This window comes from Saccopteryx leptura, chromosome 2, assembly GCF_036850995.1.
Source record: "Saccopteryx leptura isolate mSacLep1 chromosome 2, mSacLep1_pri_phased_curated, whole genome shotgun sequence".
Classification (NCBI taxonomy): domain Eukaryota; kingdom Metazoa; phylum Chordata; class Mammalia; order Chiroptera; family Emballonuridae; genus Saccopteryx; species Saccopteryx leptura.
Window position 1 is genome coordinate 88,588,163 of NC_089504.1, and position 21,488 is coordinate 88,609,650.

At 41.0% G+C, this 21,488-nt stretch overlaps 1 protein-coding gene across 4 annotated transcripts in view; it reads right to left on the reverse strand.

The window, feature by feature from the left end:
* The window catches only part of MOB3B (MOB kinase activator 3B), a 221,358-nt gene that overhangs the window by 188,278 nt on the left and 11,592 nt on the right, over positions 1 to 21,488 (reverse strand). Inside the window, exon 1 of one of the 4 annotated variants that reach the window (XM_066368296.1) lies at positions 4,395 to 4,413. The exons of the other annotated variants lie outside the window; for them this stretch is intronic. The gene's annotated coding sequence lies outside the window, so the exon portion shown is untranslated. Of the gene's footprint in view, positions 1 to 4,394; positions 4,414 to 21,488 lie in introns of those variants that run through there. 4 annotated transcript variants of the gene reach the window in all.

A 21,488-nucleotide genomic window follows, 5' to 3' on the forward strand; every position in this document is an offset into this window, starting at 1 on the left:
AGATTTAGAACAACTATTCCAAAAATTCAAATGGAATGAAAAAAGAACATAAATAGCCTCAGTAATTTGGAAAATGAAGAACAGAGTGGGAGGTATCACACTTCCTGATATCAACCTATGTTACAAGGCCATTGTAATCAAAACAGCTTAGTACTGGCATAAGAACAGGCATACAGATCAATGGAACAGAACAGAAAACCCAGAAATAAACTCACATCTGTACAGTCAATTAATATTTGACAAAAGGGCAATGGAGTAAAGACAGTCTTTTTAACAAATGGTGTTGGGAAAATGGAACAGGTACCCAAAATGAATAAAAGACTTAAATGTATATCATAAAATCATAAAAACCTTGAAAAAAAAGTAGGCAGTAAACTCTCCATTATCTCTATTAACAATACAGTGGTACCTTGAGATACGAATTTAATTCGTTCTGTAACCGAGCTCGTCAGTCAGTCAACTCATATATCAAACTGCAGATACTGGACCCATGCACCAACGCACCAACTAGTGGCAGCTTCCAGAATCATGATTCATATCTCAGAATTTCGCTCAGATCTTGAACAAAAATATGGACCAAGTCGCAGCTCATATCTTAAAAAAAATTTTCGTATGTTGGTCTGTTCATATCTCAAGGTACCACTGCAGTTTTGCTGATATATCTCTGTGGGCAAGTGAAATAAAAGACAAACAAAAGGAACTATATCAAACTACACCATTAACAAAATAAAAATAAAACCCACTCTATGGGAGAACATATTTGCTGATACATCTGATAATGGGTTAATAATCAAAATTTATAAAGAACTTCTAAAACTCAACATCAGGTAGGTAAGCAATCCAATTTAAAAATAGGCAAAAGGCCTGACTAAACACTTCTCCAAAAAGGACATAGAGATGGTCAATACAAATATGAAGAAATGTTCAACATCACTAATCATCACAGAAATGCAAATTAAAACCACAGTGAAATACCACCTCACATCTGATAGAATGGCACTCAATAACAATTCAACAAACAACAAGTGCTGGTGAGGATGTGAAGAAAAGGAAGCCCCCTGCACTGCTGGAGGGAATGCAGACTTATGGAGTCACTGTGGAAAACAGTATGGCATTTCCTCAAAAATTTAAAAATGGAACCACCTTTTGACCCAGCTATCCCACTTCTAGGAATATATCCTAAGAATCCCAAAACACTAATTCAAAAGAAAATATGCACCCCTATATTCAGTGCAGCATTGTTCACAATAGCCAAGATGTGGAAACAGCCCAAGTGTCCATCAGTGGACAAGTGGATTAAAAAGCTGTGGTACATATACACAGTGAAATACTACACAGCAGTGAAATAAGTGAAATCTTACCTTTTGCAATGGCATGGATCGACCTGGAAAACATTATGCTAAATGAAATAAGCTAGGCAGAGAAAGATAAATATAGTGTGTTCTCACTTATATGTGGAATCTAATGAACACAATAAACTCGGGACCAAAATAGAAACAGAAGCAAGGTCACAGGAAACAGATGGACAGCTGTCAGAGGGAAGAGGGGAGTGCAGATGGGATCAAAGGAGGTGAAGGGGAGGGAAAGGGGAGATGGCGGAGGGGACAAAGGGAGTGAAATGGGAGTGGAAAGAGACTTTGCATAGGGTATAGAGGGCACAATGCAGTGGGTTGAGGGTGTTTTATTGAGTGGGACATTTGAAACCATGTCAACACAATAAATTTAAAAATTGTATAAATAAATATATACATAAATAAATAAATAAAGGGAATGAATGGCTTTTGTGTGAGTGCTTGTGTGTGTACAAGGAAACGTAAACAAGTGCTCTGCAAGACCAAGACAAGACCAAGTAAGGAGACCTTCAACTGCCTTCCACTTAAGTTATTGTAAGTGAAAATGAGAATGGAGGTGACCCAGGTGGGCTGGCTGTTGCTCTTCATTCTGGGCAGGAGGAGAGGACCTGGGAGGAGGTCCTGACCTGGGCTCAGAAACCTGTCAGCTCCCCTGCACCTCTTTCTCTTCTTTCTGTTAACTTTGCCCCAGATTCTGACTCAAACCTTGCTTGAAGATGAATGGACCCCTCTAAAATTTGGCTGCCTGTTGGCACCAGAATCATAGAATTGTTGAGGTAGTGGGCCCCGTAATGTGCTGCCCAGATCCCTTTAGGACTTTATCCCTGATCTCCACCCCCAGCCCCATTGCTGGTAGTGTTAGAGGCTGCCAGCTCACAGCTGAGTGCCCCTTCAAAACTTAGTTACCTAAGCAATAAGGCACCTGGCTAGAGCGTGATAACCACTGGGCTCTGCTCTGCTCACATCCAATGACTAACTGATAGAGGAACACACATGAAAGTTTGGTTCCCTTGCTTTAGTGCCAACCCAGTTGCAGGAGCCTCACTCCTACCCCCTGGCTCATCACAATCAACTTCTTTCTCTGCCCAGTCCTGCTGGTGCATACATTGTTTACTGACATCCCTAAGCCTTGCATTGGTCACATTCAGACTTTGGTATTCAGCAAATGCATGAGGACATGGCCAGTCAGCAGCCCACCAAGCCACTTAAAACAATTATACTGCAGGATTTGTGCCACAATTTTGATACACGCAGCCCTCCCTCATTTTTTGCATGGTTCTGATATGCATGCATTTCATCGACCATGGTTTAGTTAAATAACAGCAATCCCACAACAGCTGGTTCAGATTTCAGTTACTACAGTATATTAATAATTGCATGAAGAATGAACTCAGCAAGTAGGTAAGTAGCTCTTTTTTTATTAGTTTTATTTTAAAAATTGAATTTAATGTGGTGACATTGATTATAGGTTTCAGGTAAACATCTCTATAGCATTTGAACTGTTGATTGCATGTGTGCCCATCACCCAAAATCAAATCATTTTCTATCACTGTATATTTCTCCCTCTATAATTTTCTCTCCCCGCCACCTCCCCTCCTCCTGGTTACTACTTTTATTTTATTTATTTTTATTTTTTTTAGCTAGAGACAGACAGGCAGGGAGAGCGATGAGAAGCATCAGCTTGTAGTTGTGGCACATTAGTTGTTAATTGATTGCTTTCTCATATGTTTCTTGACCCAGAGGCTCCAAGTGAGCCAATGACCTCTTGCTCAAGCCAGCAACCTTGGGATCAAGGCAGCAACCTTGGGCTTCAAGCCAGTGACCTTTGGGCTCAAGCCAGACACCATGGGTTCATGTCTATGATCCCATGTTCAAGTGGGCAACCTCACACTCAAGCTGGCGATCTCAGGGTTTTGAACCCGGGACCTCAGCATCCCATGGCGACACTCTATCCACTGTGCCACTGCCTGGTAAGGCTTCACTTTTATCTATGTCCATGAGTCTCAGTTTTATATTCCACCTATGTGTGAAATCATATAGTTCTGAGCTTTTCCTGATTCACTTACTCATTTAGTACAATGTTTTCAAGGTCCATCCACATTGTAAATGGTAATATGTCATTTCTCACGGCCGAATAGATTTCCATTGTATATATGTACAACATGTTCTTTATCCAATCCCCTACTGAGGGACACTTTGGTTGTTTCCATGTTGGCCACTGTGAATAATGCTGTGATGAACATGTGTGTGCATGTGTCTTTACGTACCAATGTTTTCGAGTGTTTTGGATTTAGCAGGTAATTATAAAATCCACAAATAACAATGTAAGCAGCATGTGTGCATCACAACCAGTGACCAGTTAAATTGCTTCTTTCAAAGCCTGGAGCAGTACAAGCAAGAGCTGGAGTGATGTTTGGGCCCTGGGCCATGGAGAGGTGGAAGAAGGACAGCCAGAAAGCAGGACCCACTTGGCCAGATGGTGGTTACTGGCCTCCCCCTTGAAGGTCAGTGTCGTGAAGGGGCGCAGAGCTTTAGAAGGACACTAGGTATGTTCATCCATCTACCTTAAAGCATAAGAAAGGTGGGACTAATAGCAGTCCAATGTATTAGATTCTTATGGCCATTGTAACAAATTACCATAAACTCAGTGACTTAAAACAACACAACTTTATGTTCTCACAGTTTGCAGGTCAGATGTCTAAAATGGGTGGCAGGGCTGAGTTCCTTCTGGAGGCTCCAGGGGACACTCCATTTTTTCTTGCCTTTTCCAGACTCTAGAGGCAGCCCACATTCTCTCAGTCTTGGCCTCTCATCACTCTGACCCCTGCTTCTGTCCTTGCACCGCTGCAGATTCTCACTCACCTGCCTCCTTATAAAGCCCCTGTGATCACACTGGTCCCATCCTGATAATCCAGGATAATCTCCCATCTCAGTATCTTTAAACAAACTGCACATGCTAAATCTGTTACCCAGCCAGGTAATATACTCACAGGTTCTAGTGATTAAACATGGACATGTTTGGAGGCCCATTATTTTGCCTACCTGATTTGGCCCCATCAGGTTTTTCCAAATAACAGTGCTGTCCTCAACAGTGACCCCCATTTGGCTACTGGAAAGATAAAGATGCCTGCAAACATCTGGAGTCCCTGGGAGAGGGCAAGCATAAAGAAATGATTTCCACTGGTGTCTCCTGACCCTGAGTCAGCTTTGCCCAAACGGCAGCTCAAGTTTCTGCTCCCTGGACACATTCCACATCAAAAAGGACTACTTTCCGCCTGACCAGGCGGTGGCACAGTGGATGGAGCATCGGACTGGGATGCTGAAGACCCAGGTTCGAGACCCCGAGGTCGCCAGTTTGAGCGCGGGCTTATCTGGCTTGAGCAAAAAAAAAAAAAGCTCACCAGCTTGAGCCCAAGGTCGCTGGCTCAAGCAAGGGGTTACTCGGTCTGCTGAAGGCCCTTCAGTCAAGGCACATATGAGAAGCAATCAATGAACAACTAAGGTGTTGCAACGAAAAACTGATGATTGATGCTTCTCATCTCTCTCCGTTCCTGTCTGTCTGTCCCTATCTATCCCTCTCTCTGACTCTCTCTCTATCTCTATAAAAAAACAACAACAACAAAAAAAAACTACTTTTCAGGGAGTCTGGAAAGCATGGCACTCATGGTCCTACTTCATGGATGCTCACGGTTCTTACTGGCATATCAGAGGTCTTGACAAGTTTTACAGTGAAAAACTTCTTTAACTTGTCTAACCCTGAGTTTTGCAGTTTATTTTTCACATGACATTTCATGGCACACTGTGGGAATGCTGCACCAGATTGTCCTCCAACTCTGGCCAATGCCATGTAATAGCTCTGCAGGAAGTCCACACACCTCTACCTGCCAGGCTCCTCCCCTGACCCTGCCATGGGAAGTGCCCCTGCTGTGAAGAAGGGGGTCTGTCCCCAGGTGCACCTGGGCAAACCCGGGACCTACCTACTCATTCACACCAGCAAAGCATAAGAAGTAACATATTGAAGAGTCATTTCCTGGACAGTGGGAGTTATTCCTTCTCTTTTTCCTCTCTTGGATGACTCTGGATCTCAAACTAAAAGGGATAAAAATGACCAGGAAATAACAAGTCACTAAATCCCTTCATGGGCTTTGCTTTTCTCACTTACCTGCCAAATCAAATCCTTGGACAGACTGTCACATGAAAACTAAAACGCTCTCTTCTTTCAGCCAATGGGCAGCTATCGTCAAACAGAGAGGTGAGCACCCATTCCTTGCCTTACCATTAGTGCTCCAAGCAGAGCCCAGGAGCTCCACTGCAGGGGCTGTTTATTCACTATACTCTTTCTCAAGAATCACTAAAAGTTTTGGAAGAACCACAAAATCTGTGTCACAAAAACTTAGAGATTGCTCATTTGATTTTCTTCTGAAATCATGGAATCTTCCATCAATATCCCTAATTATGAGGCTTTTTATGTATGTTCCTCACATTTTACAACTACCCTCGACCTTTCAATTACTACTCAATAGGACAAATCCTGTGGCCAAGGGGCCAGGGTCAGCTCTGGCCAGGCTGTGTGCCTCCTCCCTGTATCTAACATATCTTCCCTCATCTACCACATTTTTCATTAATACTTGATAACAATAAATTATTTTTTCCTTTGAAATAAATTTTGAAAGGAGATGAATTTGTTTGTTTGTTTAGAACTCAAAGTTACCTGTTAGGGGGTTAAGAAAGAGGTACCATACACCATGATCAAGTGGGATTTATTCTGGGGAGGCAAGGCTGGTACAATATTCGTAAATCAATCAATGTGATTCATCACATAAACAAAAAGAAGGAGAAAAACCATATGATAATTTTAATAGATGCAGAAAAAGCATTTGATAAAATCCAGCACCCATTCATGATCAAAACTCTCAGCAAAGTGGGAATACAGGGAACATACCTCAACATGATAAAAGCCATCTATGAGAAACCCACAGCCAACATCATACTCAATGGGCAAAAATTAAAAGCAATACCCTTAAGATCAGGAACAAGGCAGGGGTGCCCCCTTTCACCACTCTTATTTAACATAGTCCTGGAAGTCCTAGCCACAGCAATCAGACAAGAAGAAGAAATAAAAGGCATTCAAGTTGGAAAAGAAGAAGTAAAACTATCATTATTTGCAGATGATATGATATTGTATATAGAAAACCCTAAAGTCTCAGTCAAAAAGCTACTGGACCTGATAAATGAATTCAGCAAAGTGGCAGGATATAAAATCAATACTCAGAAATCAGAGGCATTTTTATACGCCAACAATGAACAGTCAGAAAGAGAAATTAAGGAAACAATCCCCTTCACAATTACAACCAAAAAAATAAAGTACCTAGGAGTAAACTTAACCAAGGAGACTAAAGACTTGTACTCAGAAAATTACAAAGCACTGATAAAAGAAATCAAGGAAGATACAAACAAGTGGAAGCATATACCGTGCTCATGGTTAGGAAGAATAAACACCATTAAAATGTCTATATTACCCAAAGCAATCTATAAATTCAATGCAATGCCAATTAAAATACCAATGACATACTTCAAAGATATAGACCACATATTCCAAAAATTTATATGGAACCAAAAAAGAACACGAATAGCCTCAGCAATCTTAAAAAAGAAGAATAAAGTGGGAGGTATCACAGTTCCTGATATCAAGTTATACTACAAGGCCATTGTACTCAAAATAGCCTGGTACTGGCATAAGAACAGGCATATAGATCAATGGAACAGAACAGAGAACCCAGAAATAAACCCACAGTTCTATGGACAACTGATATTTGACAAAGGAGGTAAGGAAATACAATGGAGTAAAGACAGCCTCTTTAACAAATGGTGTTGAGAAAATTGGACAGCTACCTGCAAAAAAATGAAACTAGATCACCAGCTTACACCACTCACAAAAATAAACTCAAAATGGATAAAAGACTTAAATGTAGGCCGTGAAACCATAAGCATCTTAGAAGAAAACATAGGCAGTAAGCTCTCGGACATCTCTCGGAGCAATATATTTGCTAATTTATCTCCACAGGGAAGTGAAATAAAAGACAGGATAAACAAATGGGACTATATCAAACTAAAAAGCTTTTGCACAGCTAAAGACAAGAACAGAATAAAAAGACAAACTACACAATGGGAGAACATATTTGACAGTACGTCTGATAAGGGGTTAATAACCAAAATTTATAAAGAACTTGTAAATCTCAACACCAGGAAGACAAACAATCCAATCCAAAAATGGGCAAAAGAGATGAATAGACACTTCTCCAAAGAGGACATACAGATGGCCAATAGGCATATGAAAAAATGCTCAACATCACTAATCATTAGAGAAATGCAAATTAAAACCACAATGAGATATCACCTCACACCAGCCAGAATGGCGCTCATCAACAAAACAACACAGAATAAGTGCTGGCGAGGATGTGGAGAAAAGGGAACCCTCCTGCACTGCTGGTGGGAATGCAGACTGGTGCAGCCACTGTGGAAAACAGTATGGAGATTCCTCAAAAAACTGAAAATCGAACTGCCTTTTGACCCAGCTATCCCACTTTTAGGAATATACCCCAAGGACACCATAGCACTGTTCCAAAAGGAGAAATGCACCCCCATGTTTGTGGCAGCATTGTTCACAATAGCGAAGATCTGGAAACAGCCCAAGTGTCCGTCAGAGGACGAGTGGATTAAAAAGCTTTGGTACATATATACTATGGAATACTACTCAGCCATAAGAAATGATGACATCGGATCATTTACAATAACATGGATGGACCTTGATAACATTATACGGAGTGAAATAAGTAAATCAGAAAAAAAACTAAGAACTATATGAATCCATACATAGAAGGGACATAAAAATGAGACTCAGAGACATGAACAAGAATGTGATGGCAACAGGGGTGGGGGGCGGGGGGAGGGGGGAGGGGGCGAAGAAGGAGAGAGGGGTTGGGGGAGGGGAGGGGCACAAAGAAAACCAGATAGAAGGTGACAGAAGACAATTTAACTTTGGGGGAGGGGTATACAGCACAATCAAATGTCAAAATAATCTAGAGATGTTTTCTCTCAACATATGTGCCCTGATTTATCAATGTCACTGCATTAAATTTAATAAATAAATTAAAAAAAAGAAAAGAAAGAGGTACCAGTAAGGAACTATGAACTGTTTCCAACCCCACACCCCTTTGGGGAAATAAAAGAATACATTTAGGAAATATGACTCTATGCAATATGCACCCAAGTCATTCAAACCCTCTTAACCGTTTGAGAAGAAACAATTTCACCTATATCATAATAAATAGCTTTCAACTAAAGCAGTGATTTCTATCAAGGTTCCACAGTACACTAGCATGCTGCAAGAAGTTTTAAAACATGCAATACCTGACCTGGATGGGTTAGCTCAGTTGGTTGAAGCATCACCCTGATATACCAAAGTTGTAGGTTCAATCCCTGGTCAGGGCACATAAGAGAATCAACTAACGAATGCACAATAAGTGGAACAACAAATTGATGTTTCTCTCTCTCTCTTTCTCTCTCTCTTTCTAAAATCAACCAATAAAAATTTTTTTTAAACCTGCAATACATGACTATTTAGTCAGGGGCACTGAGCTCATTTCCCTTAGCTTGCCAAACAACAAAATGACAACAGTCAATACAACAATAGTTGTTGGTCTAAATGAATCAAAATCATACCTATTTTTTTGTCAGGTTGGCAAAAAGAATATTTTTTGGTGTGCCACAGAATTTTAGTAATTAGTTTGTATGCCATGAGATAAAAAAGGTTGAAAATCTCTGTACTAAATCATGCTTTTGACTGATTGTTGGACTCTCAATACCAAATGTTGATGCACTGCATTTAATTTAATTTCCCACCAAGACAGTGCTTTGTAGACAGAGGAACAACATTAATATGAACACTTAAAATAATATAGTGAATCACTTGGTCTAAATATAAGAAGAAAATGAAAAGAAACCCACCAAGGCCACTTCCCAAGGTCAAACAACTCACTAGAATAAAACCAATGTCTTCTCAACCTTAATCCTGCAGCTACTCCAGGAGAAGCGTAAGACTCTATCCAGTTCCAGTCACTCTGCAGTGGCTACTTGTCTATTCAGGAGAAAGTTGGATCTAGGCTTAGCAAGAATGAGCGCTGTGATCAGTTAGAGGTGTCTGCCACAGCATCATGGTGAGAGAGGCAGTACATGTACTGCTTGTCTGCATCTCTCTAGGGTACCATGCTGTATTATCAAAGTCTACACCAGGGGCAGTCAACCTTTTTATACCTACCGCCCACTTTTGTATCTCTGTTAGTAGTAAAATTTTCTAACCGCCCACCGGTTCCACAGTAATGGTGATTTATAAAGTAGGGAAGTAACTTTACTTTATAAAATTTATAAAGCAGAGTTACAGCAAGTTAAAGCATATAATAATAATTACTTACCAAGTACTTTATGTCAGATTTTCACTGTTTGGCAGAATAAATCTTTATGAAACAACTTACTATAGTTAAATCTATCTTTTTTTTTTCTTTTTTTTAAATTTTATTTACTCATTTTTAGAGAGGAGAGAGAGAGGGAGAGAGAGAGAGAGAGAGAGAGAGAGAGAGAGGAGAGAGAGACAGAGAGAGAAGGAGGGAGGAGCTGGAAGCATCAACTCCCATATGTGCCTTGACCAGGCAAGCCCAGGGTTTTGAACCGGCAACCTCAGCATTTCCAGGTCGACGCTTTATCCACTGCACCATCAGAGGTCAGGCTAAATCTATCTTTTTATTTATACTTTGGTTGCTCCACTACCGCCCACCATGAAAGCTGGAATGCCCACTAGTGGGCAGTAGGGACCAGGATGACTACTACTGGTCTACACAGTCCAAGTTGCCTAGTAACTAATGTAAATGCTTTTCGTTTTGTTAATGTTCATTACTCACATAACTGATAAATTTATTCATCTAGTAAAAAAGATATAAATACCTAAACACATTAAGAGATATTGAGTTTTGTATTCTAATGCCAAGCCTTACCATCAGCATATATTGATATTTGCCATAAGAAGGAAAGGAGGGAGGGAGGGACGGAAGGAGGACAGGTGAGAGGCAGGGAGAATGATCTACTTCAAGTTTCCCAAATTTAAAGAAAGAGCAAATAAAATAATCAGTGCAGTAAGCTTATGTAACACCTTTAAGTGATCATATGTACTGTACTAATACTTTCTCTTCAGTAGAATTTTAAGACATCTCCTGAAAAAAATAAATAAACATTATAATTTCAAGAGACTCATTTCCTGATAGCAAGAAGTTTAGTGTTTCATTGGAACAAACTTTCGAGAAACTGATTTCTATACTTCTACACCTGAAAATGCTGTGTTGAAACTGTTCTATCCACTCTTCTTATTGCTTGATGCTCTGGTCCTACCCACGGGCCTAGGACCCAGGAGCCACTTCCACCTGTGCAGCCCCTGGGACGCTCAGTCTGCTGCTCTGCGGTGGGCGGGCTCTCAGCCCATCTCACCAGAAAGCGGGGCTTTCTCCTCCCTCAGCCACAGAAGCCAGAACTGAGCTCCAACCACACCCCGGAATCATATTTGTCTGGTCCCTGATGTCTGGTCAAGCTTCAGGGGCTCATTAACAGCTTGCAGCATCTAAACTGACTTCATAAAGAGAGAAAGGACCTCACTCTCCATGGGCAGAAAAAGAGACCCGAATGTGTTTACTTCTTTTGTCAGAAGCCAGAGAACTCTTTAAAATCTTTTTCAAGAAAGTTATTTTTGTGGGGTTGCTGTAGTGATATTGCGTTAACAAATTTTCTTCTTTATTAAAAAAAAAAAGCATGTCCTAGGATACTAATATACTTATTTTACATTTTAATAACACTTTAACAGAAAATCGGACAGAACTTAGTTTTGTGTGGCCTTTGCAAAGTTATGTAACATTTTTGCAGATTTGGTTCCTCAAAACTGTAAAATGGGATCTTTCAGGATTCTTTTGGTGATAAAGTGAAATAATGTATGCAAACTTAGTAACACTGATGTAGGATCAATGATGACTATAGAATCAGCTCTGCATTATACTAAAGGATTTGTTCCTACATGCTGGTCCCCATGGGCAATGAATTCCATGGGTTCTGTTTTCTAAAAAAAAGCAAATGACAGTATCTTTCTACCAAAATAGATTTCTTGTAAGGAAAGCATGCTTTTCTATGACACCAAATTAATAATTTCTTATTTGTATAGCCTTGAAAAAGAAATTGGCATTCTTTTATTTCAACAGTATACCTCTTCTACTCTTCAAAAAAAAGAAAAGAAGAACCTTTCTTTTGGTCAGTAATCTGTCTATGGCTGACAATTCCAATTCTCTTCAAGTGTATTTTTCAAAATCTCTGTTGGGTAACTACACTGTGTCATTATCAAGCCAACTCATACCAGGTCCAACACATTTTGATTGCTAGACTTTTTTCTTTTCAATGAATCAGGGACAAGGAAGAGATGAGCTAACTATTCATCGAACTATTCCTTCTTCTTCCGGAGCAAATGGTTGGAATATCTATCCTGGCATCCCTTGCACTTACCTGTGACTATGTGACTGTTTCCACCAATATGCCCTCCAAGCCTTGCCCAGGTAACGCTCCTATGCACACTCCCCCAGCCCCAGCTCTTGCCATTTTGCTCCAGTTTGTTGAAGATAAACTCTGAAACGTTGGAAGCCACATGGAAGATAGCAGGGCCACAAGATAGAAGGCATCTGTGTCCCTGATTATTGCTTGCGAGAAAGCCAAGTACCTCTGTTCCAAACATTACACGTTTCCATACATTTGAGCTATTCTACCTTTTTGGATGTGTTTGCTACAATAGCTGATACCTGAAGTATCTGGAAGTCCTGAGATTTTTGCAAATCTATGAATTACTGATACATTATTTGGAAAATTATAAATCTAATCATTGTGTGCTAAATCAGACATGAGTTCATAAAAATAAATAATAAACAAATAAATAAAATAATCTAGAACTAAGAAGACTAGTTTCTACACAAGGTAAACCATCAGAGGTGCCAAAAGTTTAAGAAAATTGTTGTTAAAAACCTTAAAATATAGACCCTTCATTTCACTTAATTTTTCTGTGGCACAAAAGTCTAGTATTGCTTAATTTTAGTAACAAAAACATCTTGATTCAGTCTATTCAACACTAGTGTTTCATGGGAGTGTAATTTGTTTCAGAGCATTAGTACAGATAGACATTTCTGACAGTTAGACATTTCTAAGATTTAAAAAAATAAATTAGAGAGCATTGGAGTTGTTAACTATAGGCACTCATCTATAAATATATTTAGCAAAAAACAGATTAGGATCACTTTCTGAACTTCAGAAGCTTATGATTATTCCATTATGAGATGACTACAGACAGTAATCCATGTTTTAAATTGATCACAAAACATATTATTTTATTTCATTGTTAAAATGTACAGAAAGGCCCTGGCTGGTTGGCTTAGTGGTAGAGCATCGGCCCTGTGTGTGGAAGTCTCGGGTTTGACTCCCTGTCAGGGCACACAGGAGAAGTGTCCATCTGCTTCTCCACCCTTCCCCCTCTCCTTTCTCTCTGTCTCTCTCTTCCCCTCCTGCAGCCAAGGCTCCATTGGAGAAAAGTTTGCCTGGGCGCTGAGGATGGCTCCATGGCCTCTGCCTCAGGAGCTAGAATGGCTTTGGATGCCCCAGATGGACAGAGCATCATCCCCTAGTGGGCTTGCCAGGTGGATCCTGGTTGGGCACATTCAGGAGTCTATCTCTCTGCCTCCCTGCTTCTCACTTCATAAAAATGCAAAAAAAAAAAATGTACAGAGATAGTCTGCCCAGGCAGTGGCACAGTGAATAGAGCATCAGACTGGGACACAGAGGACCCTGGTTTGAAACCACGGGTTGCAGGCTTAAGCACAGTCTCATCCAGCTTGAGCAGAGGGTCGCTGGCTTGAGCGTGGGATCATAGACATGATCGCATGGTCACTGGGTTGAGCCAAAAGGTCACTGGCTTGAAGCCCGAGGTTGCTGTCTTGAGCAAGAGGTCACTTGCTCTGCTGTAGCCTCTCCACCCCCCAATCAAGGCAATATGAGAAAGCAGTCAATGAACAACTAAAGTGCTGTAATGAAGACTGATGTTTCTCATCTCTCTCCCTTCCTGTCTGTCTCTTTCTGTCCCTTTCTCTCTCTCTCTCTCTCTCTCTCTCTCTCTCTTTCTCTTTATCTGCCATACACACACATGAAAAAAGTACAGGGATATGCATTTATTCTGTGTACCCATGGGAAATATATCTGGGGACATTGTTGGAATTTAATCCTCAGGCTAACCCTGGGAAATTCAAGCCTCAACCCCAACCTAAGTCCAATTAAGTAAATTATTTATTGTGTTGTCCAAAGTATAAGAGATCTAACCTAGTTTAAGGTCATACAGTAAAGATGTAATGCCAAATGAGATTACTTACTGGGTATCAAAAATGATCGTGTTAGTACAGTAGAGACATTATAATCAAATGGATTACCAACAGCACTTCTGGCAAACTGCCTTCACTCATCACAGATGTGAGCCCGGACCTAAATGCATCCTAAAAACACATCTCTTAAATCAGTCTGTTCTTTCCATCTCTGCTGCTCCTATCTTTATCTAGGTCACCACACTCACCTGGCTGAAATTATTGAAATACCTGCCCTCTACTTGGGCTCCGTGTTTTCTATTCTTGCCCTGTTTCTAAATGTTCCCCTGTAAGGAGTCCCCAGAGCGACCTCTTTAAGGCACATGCCATATCACCTCACTCTCTTGCTTGAAATTCTGTCATGTGTATTCATTGGTATTGGAATAAAATTTGGAACTCCATTATGGCCTGCCACGCCCTATTCAGTCCCAACCAATCCTAGTACTAACCCCATTCCTTCACTCTAACCCAACTAATCTCCTTCATCTTCCTTGACCAGCACTGCAAAAGAGGGCAGTTTTTATAAAAAGGTTCGCCATCACGGTTATAGGACAATCTCAATTTCTTTTTTGCTTTCTAATTGTTTTCATTACTCAGTAAAGCTTGCCTGCCTTCTTTCTTTTTTTTTTTCTTTCTTTCCTTCCTTATTTCTTTCTTTCTTTTCTTTCTTTTGCTTTCTGACTCTGTGCCTGTGCCTTTAACACATTCACAACAATTTTCTGCTCCTCAATAAGGAAAGCACGCTGGACCCTGTCACGGACACATTTAGCACACATGGATTCACCACAGGCCCCGCTGACATGCTTTTTCATTGAGACAACCTCATAACTTTAGGTCCCACAGCAGAAACTCTGTGAGGTCGGCCTGGGCACATGCCACATACAGATGTCGCTGCTTTCCCAACTTTCTTGGTATAAAGGTAAACAATTCTATTACCGGGAGTTCAGGACAGCCTAGTTATGTTAGAGGCTATATTGTGGATACAGTATGCCAAATGCTGAACCATTCTGAATGCCTATAGACACTGTCCTTGGAAGAGGGCAATCCTAATTTCTCTTAATTCATCTCTCTTGGGAATACAAAGATGTTTTAATTCTGGGGACTTTCATACAGCCCTTTTCACACAGTTTTCCTCTTAAAGAAAAAACACTCAAGTTTGCAACATTGATAATCCCAAGAGGATGTACCTTAATATTTCATTATTTATAATATTTTGGGGACACAAGGCTAGCCTAGTTTTGAAATTTACCACTCATCTTAAGAAAAGCTCTTTCAGGGGAAAAAAAGAAAGATATCTCAATGTAGTAAGTAAAACCACAGTCCACACCCTTGGGTTTCCACATCTAGCACTATGGCCCCTGGAGGAGAACAGCAAGTGAAACCCAGGATTATATAGAAGTCCCACACACATTACAGTTATGTTTGTGGCACTGGGTAATATGAAAGAATAGCTAAGTTTTCCTGTTCTGACTAAATGGAGGAGAGTCATGCTTACAACTAGCTTTCCTAAAAGTTTCTCTGTACAAATCATAGGAAATGCAGGATTGGATCTGGGCAGGGGCTCAGGAAATGTCAAGGCAGTCTGTCCACGCTGAATGCCTCTGAGCATGCCAACATGGGTGACCACACTTTTCCCCGCTTTGAGCCATGATGAAGAAATGCTGTCCCAATCCAGCTGAACTTGTGAACTCCATTCTGATTCTCACCATGAGAGAACTCAACAAGCCCCTACAGAATGACTGCCAAGAAACTGCACGTCGGCAATGTGACATCAGCCTACATGGAGGGAGGTTACAAGATGCAACCCTGCCTCCCAAGTGGTGGCAGTGGTGATGTTACCAATATAAGGAAGTTGCCGGGTCTTTGCCCAAAACATCCCACAGTGCTCTCTTCCTGAAGGCCCACAGGAAAAATTCCTCTCAGGACTCAGTACCAAAAAAAGCTCTGCTTCTACTGAGGAGTTAGCTTTGTTACTGGTTTGTTTTATCTTTTGGAAACTGTGATTACTTTAACACAGATTGCATTTCCTCTTAGCTTCTAGACTGAACATTTGCAACCCTCTGCAATAATGACACTGGACATTAGGACATGTATTCTTACATTCTTTTCTTTATTTTTTTTACTTTATTTTACTATTTTATTCAGTGAGAGGAGGGGAGGTAGAGACAGACTCCTGCATGTGCCCTGACTGGGATCCATCCGACAAGCCCACTAAGAGGTGATGTTCTGCCCATCTGTGGTATTATTCCACTGCTCAGCTATTGAGCTCACCTTAGTGCCTGAGGTGGATGCCATGGAGCCATCCTCAGTGCCTGGGACCAACTCACTCCAATCAAGCCATGGTTACAGGAAGGGAGGAGAGAAAGAGAGAGAGAAGCGAGAAGGGGATAGGTAGAAAGCAGATGGGTGCTTCTCCTGTGTGCCCTGACCGGAAATTGAACCTGGGACATCTACACACCAGGCCAATGCTCTACCACTACTGGCCAGGGCCTCTTAGGTTTTAATTGTACTCCTGACTTCATTTTGTGTCTTGCACTTGTTTTCCCTCAACTCTGATTTAACTACATTTAACTTTCTTATAATGTATATATTTTATAAGCTGCTTCAAATCCTTTTGGGAATGAAACAGGCTATTACTGCATAGATGTATCCAGTGGATTTTACACCAAACTTTTGCAACCCTCAGTGTTGTAGTAATATAAGGTTATAGTAATTAAATACATAGAAATATAAAAATATGGAAGATATATAAAAGTAAAAGTAATTATTAAAATTAAGTAAAGTTATGCCATTTAGATAGGAATTAATATAGTGGCTTGGTGTCATAACTCTGTAATGTGATAAACAGACTCTGACTTATAAGCAGGGCCCAGTTAGTATGTGTGTGAAGTTATACCTAGATAAGAAGTGGCTTGGTGTTATTTACATTAACTTTGTAAGTAACTGTTTAAGAACATCTTAAAAAGTGGTTTGATGTAAACATTTCAGTAGATTGACATAGAGGGGTTTTCCTGAGTGGAACTCCCAAAAAGGTGGTTTGAAGTGATAATCCTGTAGATTGACACCTGTTAGAAGGCACTGGCCAGAAAAGGTACTAAAGCTGAAGGGCCCCCCTGCTGCAGTAGTCACCCAGATTCCAGCGTTAATGTGGACTGTCTCCACGCCGCTGAGCTCTGACCAAAGCCAGCTGAGAGGAGCATGCCGACGGGGGCCCCCTTAAGCTGTACCCAGGCACACCAAAAGGATTTGTGAGTAATAAATTGCCTGTGTGATTATTGCAACTAATTTGTGTGTTGCTCGTGTCTTTCCTCCAGTGGCATTTAACAGTATCATTCTCATAGCCACCTCAAGAGTAGTCTCAAAGAGGCTGCCAGCCCTGCTGAGAAGCAGGAGTGTCCCACTGCATGGGGAAGTCGAATCAGGGATGCCTGATCGAGGTAGAGCTTGGGCTCTACTGAGACACTCAGGCAAAACTATGTTTGAATCCTGGTCCAACTATGTGACCTTGGGCAAGTCTGTTAATATTTCCAAGCTTTCATTGCCTCATTTTTTAAATTGAGGATAATGACATTTACATTATATAGTGGCTGTGAGAACTAAGCAGTTGGTACCTGTCAGTACGAAATAAATAGTATTCTTTACTATTATTATTCATAATCATGCTGATTGTTACCAAAGAAAACCTAAAGGCAACGTCTGAAGGACACAAGGTCGGCAGACACATGTCATGTGACAATGGAGGCAGAGGGCGGAGTGAAGCACCTATACACACCAAGGGACACCAAGGGACACCAAGGGACACCAACCAGCATCAGAAGCTGGAAGAGGCAAGGGAAGGTTCTTCCGCAGGTTTGGAGGAAACACAGTCCCAATGACTTTTATTAAAGCCTCCCCAGATGATACATTTCTGTCATTTTCAGCCTCCCAGTTTGAGGAAACTTTTTCTCAGCAATTCTAGGAAACTAATACATCCCAAAATTCTTTCTCCTGGACACCACCCTCAAACTCAAACACTAAAAAATATTCTAAAATTTGGAGCATGTGAGTTTTCTGTCAGTCTAAAAAAAGCTCACTTAAATTTTTCCATAATAATGTCCTTTGTTCTTTATAAATGTCAAGAAACCTTATGACCCCATAGAGCTGACAGTAATTAAAAGAAGATATTGTCCTCATCTCTGCAATGGCAGCAACTTTTAAAAAAATATTTATCCTAGATGAGGAGACATCCCTGTCCATCACTCACTTCACTCTTGTCATTTCTTTCTAGACTACAGGCACTTTCAGATGTGGTCTGGGAAGAAAGCACATCTACTCAGTGGGCACAGAGGAGGATTATTCCAGTCATTGTGATCTTTCAGTGCCACCAACTGAAACACTTACTATCCTCTCAAAAATGAACAACCCATTAGGGTTTGAATGAACCAAGAGAAACAATAATGGGATAAGCACATGGATGGAAGCTGTTTTGGGACTCCCAAAACTGAAGGTAGGTTTTACTGATGGTGTGCATTTATATAAATACTCATTCCACTAAGTTAAATTTTTTTTTTATCAGGGGTAATTTTCTTTTTCTTTTTTTTTTTTTTTTTTTTTGTTTTAACAGAGACAGAGAGAGGGACAGACAGGGACAGACAGACAGGAACAGAGAGAGATGAGAAGCATCAATCATCAGCCTTTCGTTGTGACACCTTAGTTGTTCATTGATTGCCTTCTCACATGTGCCTTGACCGTGGGACCACAGCAGACCGAGCAACCCCGCGCTCGAGCCAGGGACCTTGGGACCAAGCCGGTGAGCTTTTGCTCAAACCAGCTGAGCCCACGTCCAAGCTGGCGACCTCGGGGTCTCGAACCTGGGTCCTCTGCATCCCAGTCCGACGCTTTATCCACTGCACCACCACCTGGTCAGGCTATCAGGGGTCATTTTCTAAGCACTCAAATTACTCCTGTGTAGGAAGTTACTATGTGTATAACCTGAAACTGGGCTATAAAATAGAACCAAGGGTAAGTCTGTCCAAAGTCTCCCTAAGGGTGATATGTAAAAAGATGGCTGGAAGCACCTAATACAAAGAAGTGGCAATGATGGGGGTGCGGGGGAAGGGATGGTCTTATAATCTCTCAGCTATTTTGTCTCACAGATTAATACTCAAATTTGAGAACCACAAGATCACATGTCGTCTTTTATCCAACAAGCAGTTAGTGTCTTAGGTAAGAGAGGCCATAGAACAAAACTGAATAAGACACATTTCTTGCCTGGAAGGAAAGACATATGACTCAACCAAATAATATGAAACTATGTGTTACCAACTAGGGTAAAGGTACTCATGACCTAATTAGCCTCAAGAAATCCCAAAGAAAAGCAATGGAAGGGAGAGAGGACCCTGAATGGATGCTTGAGCTGCTACCATTCTGTGAACTCAGCTGTCCCCAACACCTCCCCATATCTCTACACCAAGATAATAAACCACAAAATAACTTCCCTGTTATTGACACATGGCTTCCTTATCTTCTTTTAGTCATCCAACAAATAATTATTGAGTCTACTATGTGTCAGGTATAAGATAGGCACCTGGATGATGATGATGATGATGATAATGATGATGATGATGATGACTTTCTATTTGGATCCTCCTGATCTAGGCCTGATGACCCATTTATCCTGGGCCTCATATTCCTGAAAGTTTATAATGTAGATTTTTTTTTTATAGGGAGAGAAAAAGAAACAGGCAGGGACAGACAGGAAAGGAGAGAGATGGAAAGCATCAATTCATAGCTGTGGCACTTTAGCTGTTTATTGATTGCTTTGATTATCATATGTGCCTTGACCGCAGAGGCTCCAGCCAAGCCAGTGACCCCTTGGTCAAGCCAGCAACACTGCTCAAGCCAGATGAGCTCGTACTTAAACCAGTGACCTCAAGGTTTCAAACCTGGGTCCTCAGCATCCTAGGCTGATGCTATCTATATCCACTGAGCCACCGCCTGGTCAGACTAATGTAGATTTTTTTTTATGTTCTCTCCAGATGATATCATATATACAGTCAGAAATTAAACTTACAGGATTAAACTTCCAAACATATTACCATTTTTGTAATCTTGTTTTGGGAATTAAAAAAAAATACAAATCGCCCAACTCTCAAGCCACATATCACCCTCCCACGGAAGTGATTCAGCTCTCTATTGATGTCTTTGCGGTCTGCTGGACACTCAAGAGGGGGGAGCAGCAAACATGCCAGTTGTTGTACTTGCACTCACAAAACTCAGTGTTTAGCGTGGAGACAGAGAGCAAATCAGGATACTCACCAAACTGATGCTTGTAGCTACTGCACGAGAGGACAGTGGTATGGTGTGGGGCTGAGCGGGCATGCAAAGCTTTCACTTTATCTGAAGTGTTTGAATTGCTACAATATGGACATATCCATGCAGCACTTGTGTAGTCATTGTACATTTTTACTTAGATATGTCACTGAGAGAGAAAGAGATAGGAAGCGGACCGCAGCAGAGGACAGTCCCAGGTAGGGAGAATGAGAGCAACACCGAGCTGTTGGAGCTTCAGGGTTGGTGTGGAGCTAACACAACTGCGCTAACCTTTGTGGTCACTGCTGTGTCCATGCCCTGTGGGAAGCACTGCCAAACATGGACACAGGCTTCACACCTCTGAGCTGGCTCCTGGGCTCAGTCGTCTTCTCACCCCAAATGGAATGACTTACTCTTGTATACTGAGTAACATAGATGATCAACTATGTTACTCTCAAATGCTGGTTTGAAACTTGCCTTTCTATAGAGAGCAATCAAACTCACCAGATGACGCCAAATGTCCCTGAGCTGAATCATAGTTATCTTGTCTAGACTGAAATGTCTCATCTCTATTTTGTTAAATTGTGTCTTGTCCATGACGGTTAGCCATGTAATCCACATGGATTTCCCACAGTTCCATCAACAACAGGGCAGCTCCTGCTAATCAGCTTTCCCTCTGAGGAAAGCTTGACCACATGCAAATAATCTCAAGATATGCTTGAGATTATTTAGAATTAAACAAATAAGAACAGATATCGTGGAAACATTAGCTGTGTCTACAGGAAGTCCACTAATGACAAACTGGACAGTTGTGACAATTTTGGGGATCAAAAAATGTCTTCTTACACTGTCATTCTTTTTAATTTTCTGATTATAGTTTGAAATATATTCAAATGGTATGGCTTTTATAGAGCAGATGTGTGATTAATAACTGATCATCCAATCCATAATGCTTCTGATAAAAGCCATTATGCGTGAGCATACATGTGTGTGTGTGTGTGTATGTGTGCATGTGTGTGCACGCGTGTGTTTGTGTATACTATTTTGTTTTAATATGGCAGGTTCCTCCTTTGGAGTGTGCATGGCTGTTAGAGGGATATGTACTCAAGTAAATCCAGCACAGACAGCTAATGGGAAAGGCTTCCTGCAGATGACTTTATATCTGCGTTCTGCTCTAAGAGGTCAATGGGAATTTGCATGGTGGATAATGAGGAGCCCTGAGGAGTCACTGCGTCACCTCAACTGCAGGTGTTGTAAAGTACCAAAAGCTACAGAATCAATATTAATATGTTAAGAGGCTTAAAGAATATTTTATTAATTTGGGTTAAGGTGTGCAGAGAAATTTTGTGAATGATCTCTGTACTGT